Raw genomic sequence first — 18,885 nt, forward strand, 5'->3', positions numbered from 1 at the left:
CCTGCCAGGCTTCTAGCACAGATAACCCATCCATCCAAGTAAGGAGACCCCCTGCCAGGCTTCTAGCACAGATAACCCATCCATCCAGGTAAGGAGACCCCCTGCCAGGCTTCTAGCACAGAGACCCCATCCATCCAAGTAAGGAGACCCCCTGCCAGGCTTCTAGCACAGATAACCCATCCATCCAGGTAAGGAGACCCCCTGCCAGGCTTATAACACAGAGACCCCATCCATCCAGGTAAGGAGACCGCCTGCCAGGCTTCTAGCACAGAGACCCCATCCATCCAAGTAAGGAGACCCCCTGCCAGGCTTCTAGCACAGATAACCCATCCATCCAGGTAAGGAGACCCCCTGCCAGGCTTCTAGCACAGAGACCCCATCCATCCAGGTAAGGAGACCCCCTGCCAGGCTTCTAGCACAGAGACCCCATCCATCTAGGTAAGGAGACCCCCTGCCAGGCTTATAGCACAGAGACCCCATCCATCCAGGTAAGGAGACCCCCTGCCAGGCTTATAGCACAGAGACCCCATCCATCCAGGTAAGGAGACCCCCTGCCAGGCTTATAGCACAGAGACCCCATCCATCCAGGTAAGGAGACCCCCTATGTACTGTAGTTTCTGTTCACTTACTAGAAGCATTGGTAGTGGTCATGTACAGTACAGAGAGTATGCTCAGGACTGGCCCAGGCCTCTTGTTTCAGACCATGGCAGTGTGAAGGTGTGAGATACCCCCTTTAAGTGGTGACCTAAGATCCTGATATCACTAAGGCTAAGATTCTATGTAGAGGTGATACATTTTGATCTCACTAGGGCTTGAATCCTACAGTGGGGAAAATAAAGTTTTGATTTGATACACTGCCGATTTTGCAAGTTTTCCCACCTACAAAGAATAGAGAGGGTGTAATATTTCTGGTCGGTCACTTTTTCCTGGGAGAAACAGAATCTATTAAACAAAATTCCACAATATCACATTGTATGATTTTTAAGTAATTAATTTTACATTATATTACATGGAATATGTACTTGATCACTGACTAACCAGCAGGAAGCTCCTCTTACTCTTCTCTTATTATGTGGATTACCTGCCCCTGGGTCATCTTGTTACCTGTGTAATAATCAACTGACCACACACTCATCATAATCCAGCCTCTCCATCATAGCCAAGATCAAGGAGCTGTCTAAGGACACCAGGAACAAAGCTGTAGACCTGCACAAGGCTGGGATGGCCTACAGGACAATAGTCAAGCAGCTTGGTGAGACAGCAACAACTGTTGCCTCAATTATTTAAAATGGAAAAAACACAGGATGACTTTAATCTTACTTGGTTGGAGCTTCATGCAAGATCTCACCTTGTGGGGTAAGGAAGATTCTGGAAAAGTGGAAAAGGTCAGAAATCAGCCCAGAACTATACAGGAGGACATGGTCACTGACCTGAAGAGAGCTGAAACAACAGTATACCACCATGGATTAAAATCCTGCAGGGTATGCAAGGTCCCATGTCCAGGCCGGTGTGAAGTCACCAGTGACCATCTGGATGATCCAGAGGACAAATGGGAGAAGGTCATGTGGTCAGATGAGATCAAAATAGAACACAGTCCCAACCGTGATGCATTGAAACATCATATTTTGGGGGCTTTTCTGCAAAGGGGACAGGACAACTGCACCGTATTGAAGGGAACATGGATGGGGCACGTATCACAAGATTTTGGTCAACGACCTCCTTCCCTCAGTAAAGGCCTATACACCTTAGCTTCAACCACCAGATTAAGGTCTATGGGGCCTTCTAGAACAACCATTGGCAGATGATGTTGGTGGTAATTTTCCATTTACTGCCGGCCCCTTTGTTCAGAAAGAGATAAGCCTCACTGTGGCCCGTCCCGAATGTTTCTATGGATGGGGAAGGCAGAGAGAGCTCACAGCTAGATCATTTGGCCGTCAGTTAGGGTACTATTACATGGAACGATAATCGGCCCGATTCGGCCGATTATCGCTCTGTGTAACAAATAGAGCGATCCGCCGAAGATGATCATCGGCTGATCGTTGATATAGGTTAGAACCTATAATTGTTGGGCGCCTACCGTGCACCTCTACGTGTAATAGCCATGTGCGGCCCGCGACTGACGATATACATTGCCTATCCACGCTCCAGGGCTGCTCCTGCGGTCCGCTTCTCCCCGGGTCCCGCGTGCTTTAGCTTCAGAGCGGCCTGTCAGCTGACAGACCGCTCTGAAGCTAGATCACGCGAGACCTGAGGAGAAGCGGACCCTGGAGCGTGGATAGGTAAAGTATATAGTTTAAGCAATGGCTGCAAGGACATTGGTAACGATGTCCTTGCAGCCCTTGTTAAACGATTATCGGGTCGTGTAATAGGCCCAGTAAACGAGCGCCGATCTAGCAGATCGGCGCTCGTTTACAGTTATTGGGCCCCTGTCGGCCCGTGTAATACCAGCCTTACTGAAGGTGTATAGGGGCCTTTAGAGCATTGAAGATGGGTGGTGGCTTGGTCTTCCAGCAAGACAATGACCACACAGCCAAGGCAGCTAAGAAGCAGCTCCCTAAGAAGCATTTCAAGGTCCTAGAGTGGCTGCCAGTCCCCACACCTGAACCCAATAGAAAATTTTTGGAGGGAGGGAGCAGCAGCAGCCCCGAAACTCGAACGATATGGAGAAGATGTGTATGGAGGAGGGGGACACAATCCCTCCTACAGTGTCTGCAAACCTGGTCAAGGCCTCCACTGCACGTCCACGTCCGACCACTGCAAACAAAGGTTACTCCACCAAAGAGGGTCAAAGGTTAGTGACTCTCCTTAAGGAGAGCCCGTCTTAAAGACATGTGGAGACTTAGGGTCCTATTACACAGAGCGATTTTTAACGACTAATGGTGCATTTACACGATTGAATTCGAACGATAATCGCACGTGTAAACGCAGCGAACGATCAAACGACGAACGAGAAATCGTTCATTTTGATCTTTCAACATGTTATCAAATCGTCGTTCGCAAAAAATTTGTAGATCGTTCCGTGTGAACAGTCGTTCGCCGATTTAACCAATGTGCGAGATACACTTAAGCTTAAGCGCAAAACGATCGCAAAAGATTTTCCGTACGATATATCGTACCGTCTAAACGCTGATTGTTATGAAAAAAAAATCGTTACTCTGACATCTTTAATCGTACGATCGGGCCAATTATCGTTTCGTGTAAACGCACCATAACGCTAAACGATTGCAAAAGAGATTGTTTATCGTTAATCTGAAATCGTTCACCATATTACACAGAACGATGGTCGTTAGTTACGATCCTTACTACGATCGTTATTGCGATCTTTACTATGATTGTTTACTCATTCTAATCCCAGCAAAATAATAAACCATGTGCAATTACACTGAACGATTAGTGAAAAAATGCGGAATTACAGCGAACGATTAACGATAATTTTAGGATCAGATCTAAATCAACGACATACAAACGATTTTTCAATCGTTGCCTGCAATTACACAGAACAATTATCGGTTATATTCAAATGATATAACGATTTTTCACACGATAATCATCCTGTGTAATAGGACCCTTACAGACCAATGCTGCTCTACTGAATAATCTGGGGAGAAAGGATATGCAAAATACTTCTCACATCTCTTGAACAAAGAGATGTCCCTTCAAGTCAAGTCTCACTCAGTCAAGGAGCCTTAGAACAGGTGTGAGAGCTATTTCCACTAAATAGGAACTTCTCTTCTATTGCATCTAATTCTTGTTTCATGGAATAAAATAGTGAATAATTCTTTAAAAATCTGACAATGTGATTATCTGGAATGTTGTAAAGATTCTGTCTGACAGGTAAATATTACCCCCCTCTCCAATCTTCATTGGTGGGAAAACTGATCCTATTTTGTGATGACACATTACACGCGCTTCTCTTCCACACTATTTGACGCACGCTCGCCTCTGTTTACCCCTCAGCAATATGAGGAATTTTTAGCTCCATATGGATGTCCGGGATGGATCTCACAGTGGACGGCGTTATTTATTTAGCACTGTGCCATCACTGCTCGTGTTTTATGTCATTGCATCTTTTCAGGGTGCAGTACTTTTTTAGGCAGTGTCACCCAAATGTCTCGGGGGGTGGGTGGCCATCAGATTCCTCAATTCCATGCAGCCCGAAGGCCAGCCAGTATTTTGTGTACCTTGGTGGATGCTGAAATAAAAGCCCAGGTTGAAGCCAGAAGCAAGATGGGGAGGAGGGAGGTCATCAATTGGCGACCTCTGCAGAAACCTAACAGACAAAGCGATTTTTAACGTTTATCGTTGACCTGAAATCATTCACCATATTACACAGAATGATAGTCGTTAGTTATGATTGTTACTACAATCGTTTGCTGCATCTGATCCCAGCAAATGGAGAAACAAAGTGGAATTACACTGAACGATTAGAGAACGAATGCAGAATTACAGCAAAGGATTCCTGAACGATGATTTTAGTGTCAGCACCATATGAACGATTTCACGTTGGTCGTTTGATTGTTGCTGCATGATGATTAATGTTTGACTATAATTCACAGGATAATCGCCCTGCGTATTAGGGCCCTAAGATGCCATCATGCTGCGAGGAATAAACTGATCTCGCAATACAATACTTCAACGTGTTCACATGCTATCGAAATCAATGTGTATGCACGCGTGCTGATTGTGGATGGAGTGGGGAAAGACAGTGTGAACATTAAGGCACTAGTCAGTAGATATTTAGTAAACCCTTGTGGACATTTTAGATGGCCAAAGTAGATGGCGGGCTCTAGAGGGCAGCGAGAGCTGGATGTTTATAAAGGTTACGGCAGGACAGGCCGAGTCAACATAAAGAAGGTTCTATATACCTGAAGAAGCAAGAAATGAGACATATCGACCCCCAGTCTCCAGCTTCAAGACACATCTATACCCGCAGTATGTGCAGACATCACTGGTTGGAGCTGAGGATCCTGACACAGAACATAACAGAGCAGATGACAAAAGAGCCATCATGTTACATAGCAGAAGAAACCCCTCCGGGAATATAGTGGACGAATAGTGAGATACAAGATGGAGTCATGGAAGATAATAGATTATTCTGGCCACTATGGAGTCTATACTGTAAGAGCGGTCACACTATGGGGTATATACTGTAAGAGCGGTCACACTATGGAGTATATACTGTAAGAGCGGTCACACTATGGGGTATATACTGTAAGAGCGGTCACACTATGGAGTCTATACTGTAAGAGCGGTCACACTATGGGGTATATACTGTAAGAGCGGTCACACTATAGAGTCTATACTGTAAGAGCGGTCACACTGTGGTGTATATACTGTAAGAGCGGTCACACTATAGAGTCTATACTGTAAGAGCGGTCACACTATGGTGTATATACTGTAAGAGCGGTCACACTATAGAGTCTATACTGTAAGAGCGGTCACACTGTGGTGTATATACTGTAAGAGCGGTCACACTGTGGTGTATATACTGTAAGAGCGGTCACACTATGTTGTATATACTGTAAGAGCGGTCACACTATGGGGTATATACTGTAAGAGCGGTCACACTATGGGGTATATACTGTAAGAGCGGTCACACTGTGGTGTATATACTGTAAGAGCGGTCACACTATGTTGTATATACTGTAAGAGCGGTCACACTATGGGGTATATACTGTAAGAGCGGTCACACTATGGAGTATATACTGTAAGAGCGGTCACACTATGGAGTGTATATACTGTAAGAGCGGTGACACTATGGTGTATATACTGTAAGAGCGGTCACACTATGGTGTATATACTGTAAGAGCGGTCACACTATGGGGTGTATATACTGTAAGAGCGGTCACACTATGGGGTATATACTGTAAGAGCGGTCACACTATGGTATATATACTGTAAGAGCGGTCACACTATGGGGTATATACTGTAAGAGAGGTCACACTATGGGGTATATACTGTAAGAGCGGTCACACTATGGGGTATATACTGTAAGAGCGGTCACACTATGGGGTATATACTGTAAGAGCGGTCACACTATGGGGTATATACTGTAAGAGCGGTCACACTGTGGAGTATATACTGTAAGAGCGGTCACACTATGGGGTATATACTGTAAGAGCGGTCACACTATGGGGTATATACTGTAAGAGCGGTCACACTATGGTGTATATACTGTAAGAGCGGTCACACTATGGGGTATATACTGTAAGAGCGGTCACACTATGGGGTGTATATACTGTAAGAGCGGTCACACTATGGGGTATATACTGTAAGAGCGGTCACAGTATAGTGTATATACTGTAAGAGTGGTCACACTATGGTGTATATACTGTAAGAGCGGTCACACTATGGAGTATATACTGTAAGAGCGGTCACACTATGGGGTATATACTGTAAGAGCGGTCACACTATGGGGTATATACTGTAAGAGCGGTCACACTATAGTGTATATACTGTAAGAGTGGTCACACTATGGTGTATATACTGTAAGAGCGGTCACACTATGGAGTATATACTGTAAGAGCGGTCACACTATGGAGTATATACTGTAAGAGCGGTCACACTATGGGGTATATACTGTAAGAGCGGTCACACTATGGGGTATATACTGTAAGAGCGGTCACACTGTGGAGTATATACTGTAAGAGCGGTCACACTATGGGGTATATACTGTAAGAGCGGTCACACTATGGGGTATATACTGTAAGAGCGGTCACACTATGGAGTATATACTGTAAGAGCGGTCACACTATGGTGTATATACTGTAAGAGCGGTCACACTATGGGGTATATACTGTAAGAGCGGTCACACTATGGGGTGTATATACTGTAAGAGCGGTCACACTATGGGGTATATACTGTAAGAGCGGTCACACTATAGTGTATATACTGTAAGAGTGGTCACACTATGGTGTATATACTGTAAGAGCGGTCACACTATGGGGTATATACTGTAAGAGCGGTCACACTATAGTGTATATACTGTAAGAGGGGTCACACTATGGTGTATATACTGTAAGAGCGGTCACACTATGGTGTATATACTGTAAGAGCGGTCACACTATGGTGTATATACTGTAAGAGCGGTCACACTATGGTGTATATACTGTAAGAGCGGTCACACTATGGAGTATATACTGTAAGAGCGGTCACACTAAGGTGTATATACTGTAAGAGCGGTCACACTATGGGGTGTATATACTGTAAGAGCGGTCACACTATGGGGTATATACTGTAAGAGCGGTCACACTATGGTGTATATACTGTAAGAGCGGTCACACTATGGGGTATATACTGTAAGAGCGGTCACACTATGGTTTATATACTGTAAGAGCGGTCACACTATGGTGTATATACTGTAAGAGCGGTCACACTATGGGGTGTATATACTGTAAGAGCGGTCACACTATGGGGTATATACTGTAAGAGCGGTCACACTATGGGGTATATACCGTAAGAGCGGTCACACTATGGGGTATATACCGTAAGAGCGGTCACACTATGGTGTATATACTGTAAGAGTGGTCACACTATGGGGTATATACTGTAAGAGGGGTCACACTATGGTGTATATACTGTAAGATCGGTCACACTATGGGGTATATACTGTAAGAGCGGTCACACTATGGGGTATATACTGTAAGAGCGGTCACACTATGGTGTATATACTGTAAGAGCGGTCACACTATGGGGTATATACTGTAAGAGCAGTCACACTGTGGGGTATATACTGTAAGAGCGGTCACACTATGGGGTATATACTGTAAGAGCGGTCACACTATGGTGTATATACTGTAAGAGCGGTCACACTATGGGGTATATACTGTAAGAGCGGTCACACTATGGGGTATATACTGTAAGAGCGGTCACACTATGGGGTATATACTGTAAGAGCGGTCACACTATGGTGTATATACTGTAAGAGCGGTCACACTATGGGGTGTATATACTGTAAGAGCGGTCACACTATGGGGTATATACTGTAAGAGCGGTGACACTATGGTGTATATACTGTAAGAGCGGTCACACTATGGTGTATATACTGTAAGAGCGGTCACACTATGGTGTATATACTGTAAGAGCGGTCACACTATGGGGTATATACTGTAAGAGCGGTCACACTATGGTGTATATACTGTAAGAGAGGTCACACTATGGTGTATATACTGTAAGAGCGGTCACACTATGGGGTATATACTGTAAGAGCGGTCACACTATGGTGTATATACTGTAAGAGAGGTCACACTATGGTGTATATACTGTAAGAGCGGTCACACTTTGGTGTATATACTGTAAGAGCGGTCACACTATGGTGTATATACTGTAAGAGCGGTCACACTATGGTGTATATACTGTAAGAGAGGTCACACTATGGTGTATATACTGTAAGAGCGGTCACACTATGGTGTATACTGTAAGAGCGGTCACACTATGGTGTGTATATACTGTAAGAGCGGTCACACTATGGTGTATATACTGTAAGAGCGGTCACACTATGGTGTATATACTGTAAGAGCGGTCACACTATGGGGTATATACTGTATGAGCGGTCACACTATGGGGTATATACTGTAAGAGCGGTCACACTATGGTGTATATACTGTAAGAGCGGTCACACTATGGTGTATATACTGTAAGAGCGGTCACACTATGGGGTATATACTGTAAGAGCGGTCACACTATGGTGTATATACTGTAAGAGCGGTCACACTATGGGGTATATACTGTAAGAGCGGTCACACTATAGAGTCTATACTGTAAGAGCGGTCACACTATGGAGTATATACTGTAAGCGGTCACACTATGGAGTATATACTGTAAGAGCGGTCACACTATGGTGTATATACTGTAAGAGCGGTCACACTATGGTGTATATACTGTAAGAGCGGTCACACTATGGTGTATATACTGTAAGAGCGGTCACACTATGGAGTATATACTGTAAGAGCGGTCACACTATGGTGTATATACTGTAAGAGCGGTCACACTGTGGGGTATATACTGTAAGAGAGGTCACACTATGGTGTATATACTGTAAGAGCGGTCACACTATGGTGTATATACTGTAAGAGCGGTCACACTATGGGGTATATACTGTAAGAGCGGTCACACTATGGGGTATATACTGTAAGAGCGGTCACACTATGGTGTATATACTGTAAGAGCGGTCACACTATGGTGTATATACTGTAAGAGCGGTCACACTATGGGGTATATACTGTAAGAGCGGTCACACTATGGTGTATATACTGTAAGAGCGGTCACACTATGGTGTATATACTGTAAGAGCGGTCACACTATGGGGTGTATATACTGTAAGAGCGGTCACACTATGGAGTATATACTGTAAGAGCGGTCACACTATGGTATATATACTGTAAGAGCGGTCACACTATGGTGTATATACTGTAAGAGCGGTCACACTATGGGGTGTATATACTGTAAGAGCGGTCACACTATGGAGTATATACTGTAAGAGCGGTCACACTATGGTATATATACTGTAAGAGCGGTCACACTATGGTGTATATACTGTAAGATCGGTCACACTATGGGGTCTATACTGTAAGAGCGGTCACACTATGGTATATATATACTGTAAGAGCGGTCACACTATGGGGTATATACTGTAAGAGCGGTCACACTATAGGGTATATACTGTAGGAGCGGTCACACTATGGTGTATATACTGTAAGAGCGGTCACACTATGGTGTATATACTGTAAGAGCGGTCACACTATGGGGTGTATACTGTAAGAGCTGTCACACTGGGGTATATACTGTAAGAGCGGTCACACTATGGGGTATATACTGTAAGAGCGGTCACACTATGGTGTATATACTGTAAGAGCGGTCACACTATGGAGTGTATATACTGTAAGAGCGGTCACACTATGGTGTATATACTGTAGTAGCGGTCACACTATGGGGTATATACTGTAAGAGCGGTCACACTATGGGGTCTATACTGTAAGAGCGGTCACACTATGGTGTATATACTGTAAGAGCGGTCACACTATGGGGTCTATACTGTAAGAGCGGTCACACTATGGTGTATATACTGTAAGAGCGGTCACACTATGGTGTATATACTGTAAGAGCGGTCACACTATGGGGTGTATATACTGTAGGAGCGGTCACACTATGGTGTATATACTGTAAGAGCGGTCACACTATGGGGTATATACTGTAAGAGCGGTCACACTATGGGGTATATACTGTAAGAGCGGTCACACTATGGAGTGTATATACTGTAAGAGCGGTCACACTATGGGGTATATACTGTAAGAGCGGTCACACTATGGGCACGGAGCCTTGTGTGAGTTGTTACTTTACTGCAGCTCCCGCTTTATTACTTTTCCATGAGTCATGTTGGAGGCGGACATGTCTGTTTAAGTCCAAGATATCAAAGACCCTACAAATTGCTTGTCGTCCTGGGCTTGTGGCTTGGAGTGATCTCCTTGTCCTTCCTCCATAGTAAGCAGTCTTGGCCATCGGTCTCTGTGATGGATCCTATGTTCACCTACAGATCTGACATCCAGGCTCCCCCAGACGTTACATCCCTCAGCAGCTCCTGGCTTCTTCTATACCTGGATCGCCATTTCTGTAATCTTGTATTTCTGTGTCTGTAATGAATATTCTAGAATTCCTGGGATTCTTTCCTTGCTTGGATCAGAGCCCTGAGGGAACATTTTGTTCTGTCTGACCAGCTGAGACGTGAATCAGATCAGAGACCCAATAAGGAGGCCCGAGGCTGGGAGTGATGTCAGCTGTGAGTGTGTCCCGAGGAGCCTGCTGTATACAGAGCCTAAGCCACATAGATCCTCCAGTCTGTGCTCTATGTAGTGTACCATTATTGTGCTGCTATGGGCAGATCTTATTATGCTGGTCTGGACACAAGTTTATTTTTTTTCTTTCATAATTTTCTGCAAGAGATTTGTAATTTACTTCTATTAAAAAAATTTCACATCTTCCCATACTTGTCAGCTGCTGTATGTCCTGCAGGATGTGGTGTGTATCTTTTGGATGTATATGTGTTCGTGAAAAATAAAGGATCTTGATTTTACGAGCTTGAGTGCTACGGATACTTTTTGGATTGATGTTCTCTTTCTAGTCTGTTTTGGCTGTCCGTGCATGATGGGACATGTAGTTCTGGAACAGCTGGAGGGCAGCAGGTTTAGCACCACTGCCCTAAACCAATAAAGGGATACTCCAGTGAAATAAATTTTTCTTTCAAATCAACTGGTTTCAGAAATTCAAAAAGGGATGATGGTTGACCTCAGGGAGATCAACCAAAAAACACCACAGAAACCCATCACAGGTCTCGATGTGAGTGTATTCTAGTACATTGCCCCCTGGAAAATCAAATATGCAAAAGAACACTCCAGAGACACCATTACAGGTCACAACGTAGTGAACTAGCCAATACCCCGAAACAGCTGTCTGTGGATGGATACCTTGCTTGGGTGGTCTCCTTAACTGGACACATTCCTTGGCTTGGTTGTTCCTTCCCGGAGGAAAGGTCTGGCTAGCTCACTACGTTGTGACCTGTGATGGTGTCTCTGAAGTGTTCTTTTGCATATTTGATTTCCCAGGGGGCAATGTACTAGAATACACTCACGTCGAGACCTGTGATGGGTTTCTGTGGTGTTTTTTGGTTGATCTCCCTGAGGTCAACCATCATCCCTTTTTGCATGCACTTACTAGCATTGCTCCCACTAGCCAGAAGCCTACTCCACACTGATGAGGGGCAAATACCCCGAAACAGCTGTCTGTGGATGGATACTTTGCTTGGGTGGTCTCCTTAACTGGACACATTCCTTGGCTTGGTTGTTCCTTCCCAGAGGGAAGGTCTGGCTAGCTCACTACGTTGACACCTGTAATGGTGATCTCTGGATTGTTCTTTTGCACATTCAGAAATTCATACAGGTGTGTAATTTAGTTCTATTTAAAAATCTCCAGTCTTCCAGTACTTATCAGCTGCTGTATGTCCTACAGGAAGTGGTGTATTCTCTCCAGTCTGACACAGTGCTCTCTGCTGCCCCCTCTGTCCATGTCAGGAACTGTCCAGAGCAGGAGAGGTTTTCTATGGGGATTTGCTGCTGCTCTGGACAGTTCCTGACGTGGACAGAGGTGGCAGCAGAGAGCACTGTGTCAGACTGGAGAGAATACACCACTTACTGCAGAACTTACAGCAGCTGATAAGTATTGGAAGGCTGGAGATTTTTAATAGAAGTAAATTACAAATATTTAGCACTTTCTTCCAAATCATGTGACCCTTAGGGGGCTTCATGTCACTAAGGATGTTACATTGGAACCTTTAAGAGCCTTCATAGCAGAAGGGGTGAATACATAAGTACAGGACAGGTTTTTTTTAAACTAAGAATTTCCATGTCACCAATTTAGACTGTTCTGTGTAGATGCATCACACGCAAAAAATACAAACAAACATTTATACACAGGTTGTAATGGGGGGGGGGGGTTGAATACTTCCACAAGCCACTGTACACTGATGTTACATAACACTAGTCATTGGCACTTATGTACACTGATCAGCCAGAATAATAAAACCACAACCCCCAGACGCCATTGTCACCAGATAATCCATGTTATTTCCTTGGTCAGTGAAGTGGATAATGTGGATTATGTGGTGAGAATGGTGTCTGTCTGGGGGATATGAGCCAGTACTTTACTGATGAAGGAAGCAGGAAAATGTGGGTAAGGATCTGAGGGCTGAATAGTGTAACTCCGGGGGGAGAAAATCTCCAGAGTGGCCGGTCATGTGAGGTGTTCCTGGTGAGTAGTGGTTAGTACTAACCAGAAATACTGCAAGAAAGGCGCACATTGATGTGTGTGGGGAGTGAGAGCTAGAGAAAACCGGAGAGAAAACTGCTGAAAAAGTTCCCAGTGGCACACAGGACATGGCAGCTTGTAGTGTCTCGGGCAGCGTAGGCTTAGGGTTCTATTAGACCAGGGGTCAGGAACCTTGGCTCTCAAGGCATGATGGGAGTTGTAGCCCTACCCCTGTATTAGACAAAGTGATTTTTTTGGTGATTAACGATAAACAATCTCAAAAGACCACTTTTAAGAAGACCTGAAATCATTCAACCAATGACAAGGAATGATGATCAGTACTTACCATCGTTCTTGTGGTCGTCCTGTCCTCGTTGATCGTTCACTTCAGATTTATTACACCTACATTGTTCAAGTAGGTGGCGAGAATTTTTTTTTCATTTCTTAGATATTATGTACGTTGCAGCTCCTCCTACAATGGGCGTCAACAGGGAACACGAGGATGAAAATAGAAGGAACAGTTAACAATGGATTTATAATCTGCGATCAACGACACACAAATGAATTTTCGTTAGAAGTTTGATCGTTGCCCGCAAACACACCAAAAGATTATCACTTACATTCGAACACTATAATAATTTTTCCCACAACAATCATCTGTTTAATAGGGCCCTTAGAGTGAGATGACCCCTGCTCACCACTGTAACAAGGGCTACTGAGCATTGGAAGAAGAACAATAGATTCACCCTATGTGTGAGATGGGCTTAAGCGATCTTAAAAAAAATCTCAATAATGTTTTTTCTAACTATTTATTTGTCTTAACGCTTATCGTTATAAAAAAAATTGTTGCTTCAAAATCGTTAAACGATCGATTGGTCGAATTATTGCTTCATGTAAACGGACTATAATAAGCTATAAGGCCGTATTACATACGGAATACTGTTGTCTGGCTGCGCGCCTTTCCGCCGACTCCATAGACACCATTCTATGGGCCGGCGTATTCCGCTATACGCCGAAAGAAGTGACATGTCACGGACAGACAGCGGAATTCCGCGGACATTATCCGGGAGAATTCCTCAGTGTGAACCCACCCATACTCTGCTGAACATTTGGATGAGCCTCTTGCTGCGGATCTTCTAATGATCCATTGGCTGGATCTCTTAAAGATCTGTTGGCTGGGCCCTTAATGATCTGGGGATGGTATGTAATATGGAGGGGATGGTATGTTATAAGGAGGTGATAATATGTGATATGGAGGGGATAGTATGTAATATGGAGGGGATGGTATGTTATAAGGAGGGGATAATATGTGATATGGAGGGGATAGTATGTAATATGGAGGGGATGGTATGTTATAAGGAGGGGATAATATGTGATATGGAGGGGATAGTGTGTAATATGGAGGGGATAATATGTGATATGGAGGGGATAATATGTGATATGGAGGGGATGGTATGTTATAAGGAGGGGATAGTATGTAATATGGAGGGGATGGTATGTTATAAGGAGGGGATAATATGTGATATGGAGGGGATAGTATGTAATATGGAGGGGATGGTATGTTATAAGGAGGGGATAATATGTGATATGGAGGGGATAGTGTGTTATAAGGAGGGGATAGTATGTAATATGGAGGGGATAATATGTGATATGGAGGGGATAATATGTGATATGGAGGGGATGGTATGTTATATGGAGGGGATGGTATGTAATATGGAGGGGATGGTATGTTATAAGGAGGGGATAATATGTGATATGGAGGGGATAGTGTGTTATAAGGAGGGGATGGTATGTGATATGGAGGGGATAGTATGTGATATGGAGGGGATAGTGTGTTATAAGGAGGGGATAATATGATATGGAGGGGATAGTATGTAATATGGAGGGGATAATATGTGATATGGAGGGGATAGTATGTGATATGGAGGGGATGGTATGTTATAAGGAGGGGATAGTATGTAATATGGAGGGGATAGTATGTAATATGGAGGGGATAGTATGTAATATGGAGGGGATAGTATGTGATATGGAGGGGATAATATGTGATATGGAGGGGATAGTATGTAATATGGAGGGGATGGTATGTTATAAGGAGGGGATAATATGTGATATGGAGGGGATAGTGTGTTATAAGGAGGGGATAGTATGTAATATGGAGGGGATAGTATGTGATATGGAGGGGATGGTATGTTATAAGGAGGGGGTGGTGTGTGATATGGAGTGGATAGTGTATGATATGGAGGGGGTAGTATGTGATATGGAGGGGGTAGTATGTGATATGGACAGGATAGTGTATGATATGGAGGGGGTAGTATGTGATATGGAGGGATTAGTATATGATATGGAGGGGATAGTGTTTGATATGGAGGGGATAGTGTATGATATGGAGGGGATAGTGTATGATATGGAGGGGATAGTATGTAATATGGAGGGATTAGTATATGATATGGAGGGGATAGTATGTAATATGGAAGGGGTAGTATGTGATATGGAGGGGATAGTGTATGATATGGAGAGGATAGTGTGTGATATTGAGGGGGTAGTGTATGATATGGAGAGGATAGTGTGTGATATTGAGGGGGTAGTGTATGATATGGAGAGGGTAGTATTGTGATATGGAGGGGATAGTGTATGATATGGAGGGGGTAGTATGTCATATAGAGGGGATAATGTGATATGGAGGGGGTAGTGTGTGATATGGAGGGGGAAATGTATGATATGGAGGGGGTAGTATGTCATATGGAGGGGGTAGTGTGTGATATGGAGTGGATAGTGTATGATATGGAGGGGATAGTGTGTGATGGAGGGGTTAGTATGTGATATGGAGGGGATAGTGTATGATATGGAGGGGGTAGTATGTGATATGGAGGGGATAGTGTATGATATGGAGGGGGTAGTATGTGATATGGAGGGGATAGTGTATGATATGGAGGGGATAGTATATTATATGGAGGTTGTAGTATTTGATATGGAGGGATTAGTATATGATATGGAGAGGATAGTGTATGATATGGAGGGATAAGTATATGATATGGAGGGGATAGTGTATGATATGGAGGGATAAGTATATGATATGGAGGGGATAGTATTTGATATGGAGAGATTAGTATATGATATGGAGGGTGTAGTATGTGATATGGAGGGGGTAGTGTATAATATGGAGGGGGTAGTATTTCATATGAAGGGGGTAGTATGTGATATGGAGGGATTAGTATATGATATGGAGGGGGTAGTGTGTGATATAGAGGGGGTAGTATGTGATATGGAGGGGATAGTGTGTGATATGGAGGGGATAGTGTGTGATATGGAGGGGGTAGTGTATGATATGGAGAGGGTAGTATTGTGATATGGAGGGGGTAGTGTATGATATGGAGGGGGTAGTATGTCATATAGAGGGGATAATGTGATATGGAGGGGGTAGTGTGTGATATGGAGGGGGAAATGTATGATATGGAGGGGGTAGTGTGTGATATGGAGGGGGAAATGTATGATAAGGAGGGGGTAGTGTGTGATATGGAGGGGATAGTGTGTGATATGGAGGGGTTAGAGTATGATATGGAGGGGATAATATGTTATATGGAGGGGATAATATGTGATATGGAGGGGATAGTGTATGATATGGAGGGGATAGTGTATGATATGGAGGGGATAGTATGTGATATGGAGGGGATAATATGTGATATGGAGGGGATAATATGTGATATGGAGGGGATAATATGTGATATGGAGGGGATAATATGTGATATGGAGGGATTAGTATATGATATGGAGGGGATAGTGTATGATATGGAGGGATTAGTATATGATATGGAGGTTGTAGTATGTTATATGGAGGGGGTAGTATGTGATATGGAGGGGGTAGTATTTGATATGAAGGGGGTAGTATGTGATATGGAGGGATTAGTATATGATATGGAGGGGGTAGTGTGTGATATGGAGGGGGTAGTATGTGATATGGAGGGGATAGTGTATGATATGGAGGGGGTAGTATGTGATATGGAAGGATTAGTATATGATATGGAGGGGGTAGTATCTGACGTACACTGAAGTCATGACATAGGAATCTTTACCAGGTTACTAGAAACCACCAGACGTCTAACCATGGATTTTCCGGCCGTGGAGCCCGGGCTTTAGCCTGTTTGTTTTTCCTGGGTCCTGGAGCGGCTACAGACTTTGTGTAGAGCACAAGAGCTTTATTCAGCCGCTCCTGGAGAAAGAGACCATTATATTAGAGCATTTATACTGCTGGATTGTACTAACAGAACTCCTAATGGAGCCGGCCTCTAGAGGACCATAGAGGCTGTGGTCTCCGGAAGTATGGAGACCACAACGAGCAGGGTGGATGAGATGTGGTGGGTCTGGGGAGTTGGATCAGAAGTGGTGGATCTGATGAGGAGGATCTGAGAATTCCACCTCAGGGATCTTATGATCTTCTTATAAAGATTCATCAAGGGGTTAATGCCAATATCCTTAGCTCATAAAAGTGAAAAGGTCAATGTCCATATCCCTTGTGGTCTAGGGCAATGAAAGGTAATATCTATATCGCTCTGATCCTGAGCAGTAAATGGTAATGCCAGTACCCCAGAAGGCCTAGTGCAATGAAGAGTAATGGCAGAAACCATGGTGGTCTAGGGCAATGAAGGGTAATGACAGGATCCTTGGTGGTAAAGGTGCTATATCCGGTGGTGTGGTCTAGGGCCACGAAGGGCTTATTCTAGTTTCTCTGCTGATCTAGGACAATGAACATTAATGTCAGTATCCCTGGTGGTCTAGGACAATGAACAGTAACGTCAGTATCCCTGGTGGTCTAGGACAATGAACAGTAACGTCAGTATCCCTGGTGGTCTAGGAGAATGAACAGTAACATCAGTATCCCTGGTGATCTAGGAGAATGAACAGTAACGTCAGTATCCCTGGTGATCTACGACAATGAACAGTAACGTCAGTATCCCTGGTGGTCTAGGACAATGAACAATAACGTCAGTATCCCTGGTGATCTAGGACAATGAACAGTAATGTCAGTATCCCTGGTGGTCTAGGACAATGAACAGTAACGTCAGTATCCCTGGTGATCTAGGACAATGAACAGTAATGTCAGTATTCCTGGTGATCTAGGACAATGAACAGTAACGTCAGTATCCCTGGTGGTCTAGGAGAATGAACAGTAACGTCAGTATCCCTGGTGGTCTAGGAGAATGAACAGTAACGTCAGTATCCCTGGTGATCTAGGACAATGAACAATAACGTCAGTATCCCTGGTGATCTAGGACAATGAACAGTATCGTCAGTATCCCTGGTGGTCTACGTCAATGAACAATAACGTCAGTATCCCTGGTGGTCTACGACAATGAACAATAACGTCAATATCCCTGGTGATCTAGGACAATGAACAGTAACGTCAGTATCCCTGGTGGTCTAGGACAATGAACAGTTACGTCAGTATCCCTGGTGATCTAGGACAATGAACAGTACACGTCAGTATCCCTGGTGGTCTAGGAGAATGAACAATAACGTCAGTATCCCTGGTGGTCTAGGAGAATGAACAATAACGTCAGTATCCCTGGTGGTCTAGGACAATGAACAATAACGTCAGTATCCCTGGTGGTCTAGGAGAATGAACAATAACGTCAGTATCCCTGGTGGTCTAGGAGAATGAACAATAACGTCAGTATCCCTGGTGGTCTAGGAGAATGAACAGTAACGTCAGTATCCCTGGTGGTCTAGGAGAATGAACAGTAATGTCAGTATCCCTGGTGGTCTAGGAGAATGAACAATAACGTCAGTATCCCTGGTGGTCTAGGAGAATGAACAATAACATCAGTATCCCTGGTGGTCTAGGAGAATGAACAGTAACGTCAGTATCCCTGGTGGTCTAGGAGAATGAACAATAACGTCAGTATCCCTGGTGGTCTAGGAGAATGAACAATAACGTCAGTATCCCTGGTGGTCTAGGACAATGAACAATAACGTCAGTATCCCTGGTGGTCTAGGACAATGAACAGTAATGTCAGTGTCCCTGGTGGTCTAGGAGAATGAACAGTAACGTCAGTATCCCTGGTGGTCTAGGAGAATGAACAGTAATGTCAGTAT

General features: G+C 44.0%; 1 protein-coding gene across 5 annotated transcripts in view; it reads left to right on the top strand.

Moving 5' to 3' along the window:
* LOXL3 (lysyl oxidase like 3) overlaps positions 1-18,885 on the top strand; it is an 86,470-nt gene that overhangs the window by 34,953 nt on the left and 32,632 nt on the right. The window lies entirely within an intron of this gene.

Source organism: Dendropsophus ebraccatus, chromosome 7, assembly GCF_027789765.1.
Source record: "Dendropsophus ebraccatus isolate aDenEbr1 chromosome 7, aDenEbr1.pat, whole genome shotgun sequence".
NCBI lineage: Eukaryota > Metazoa > Chordata > Amphibia > Anura > Hylidae > Dendropsophus > Dendropsophus ebraccatus.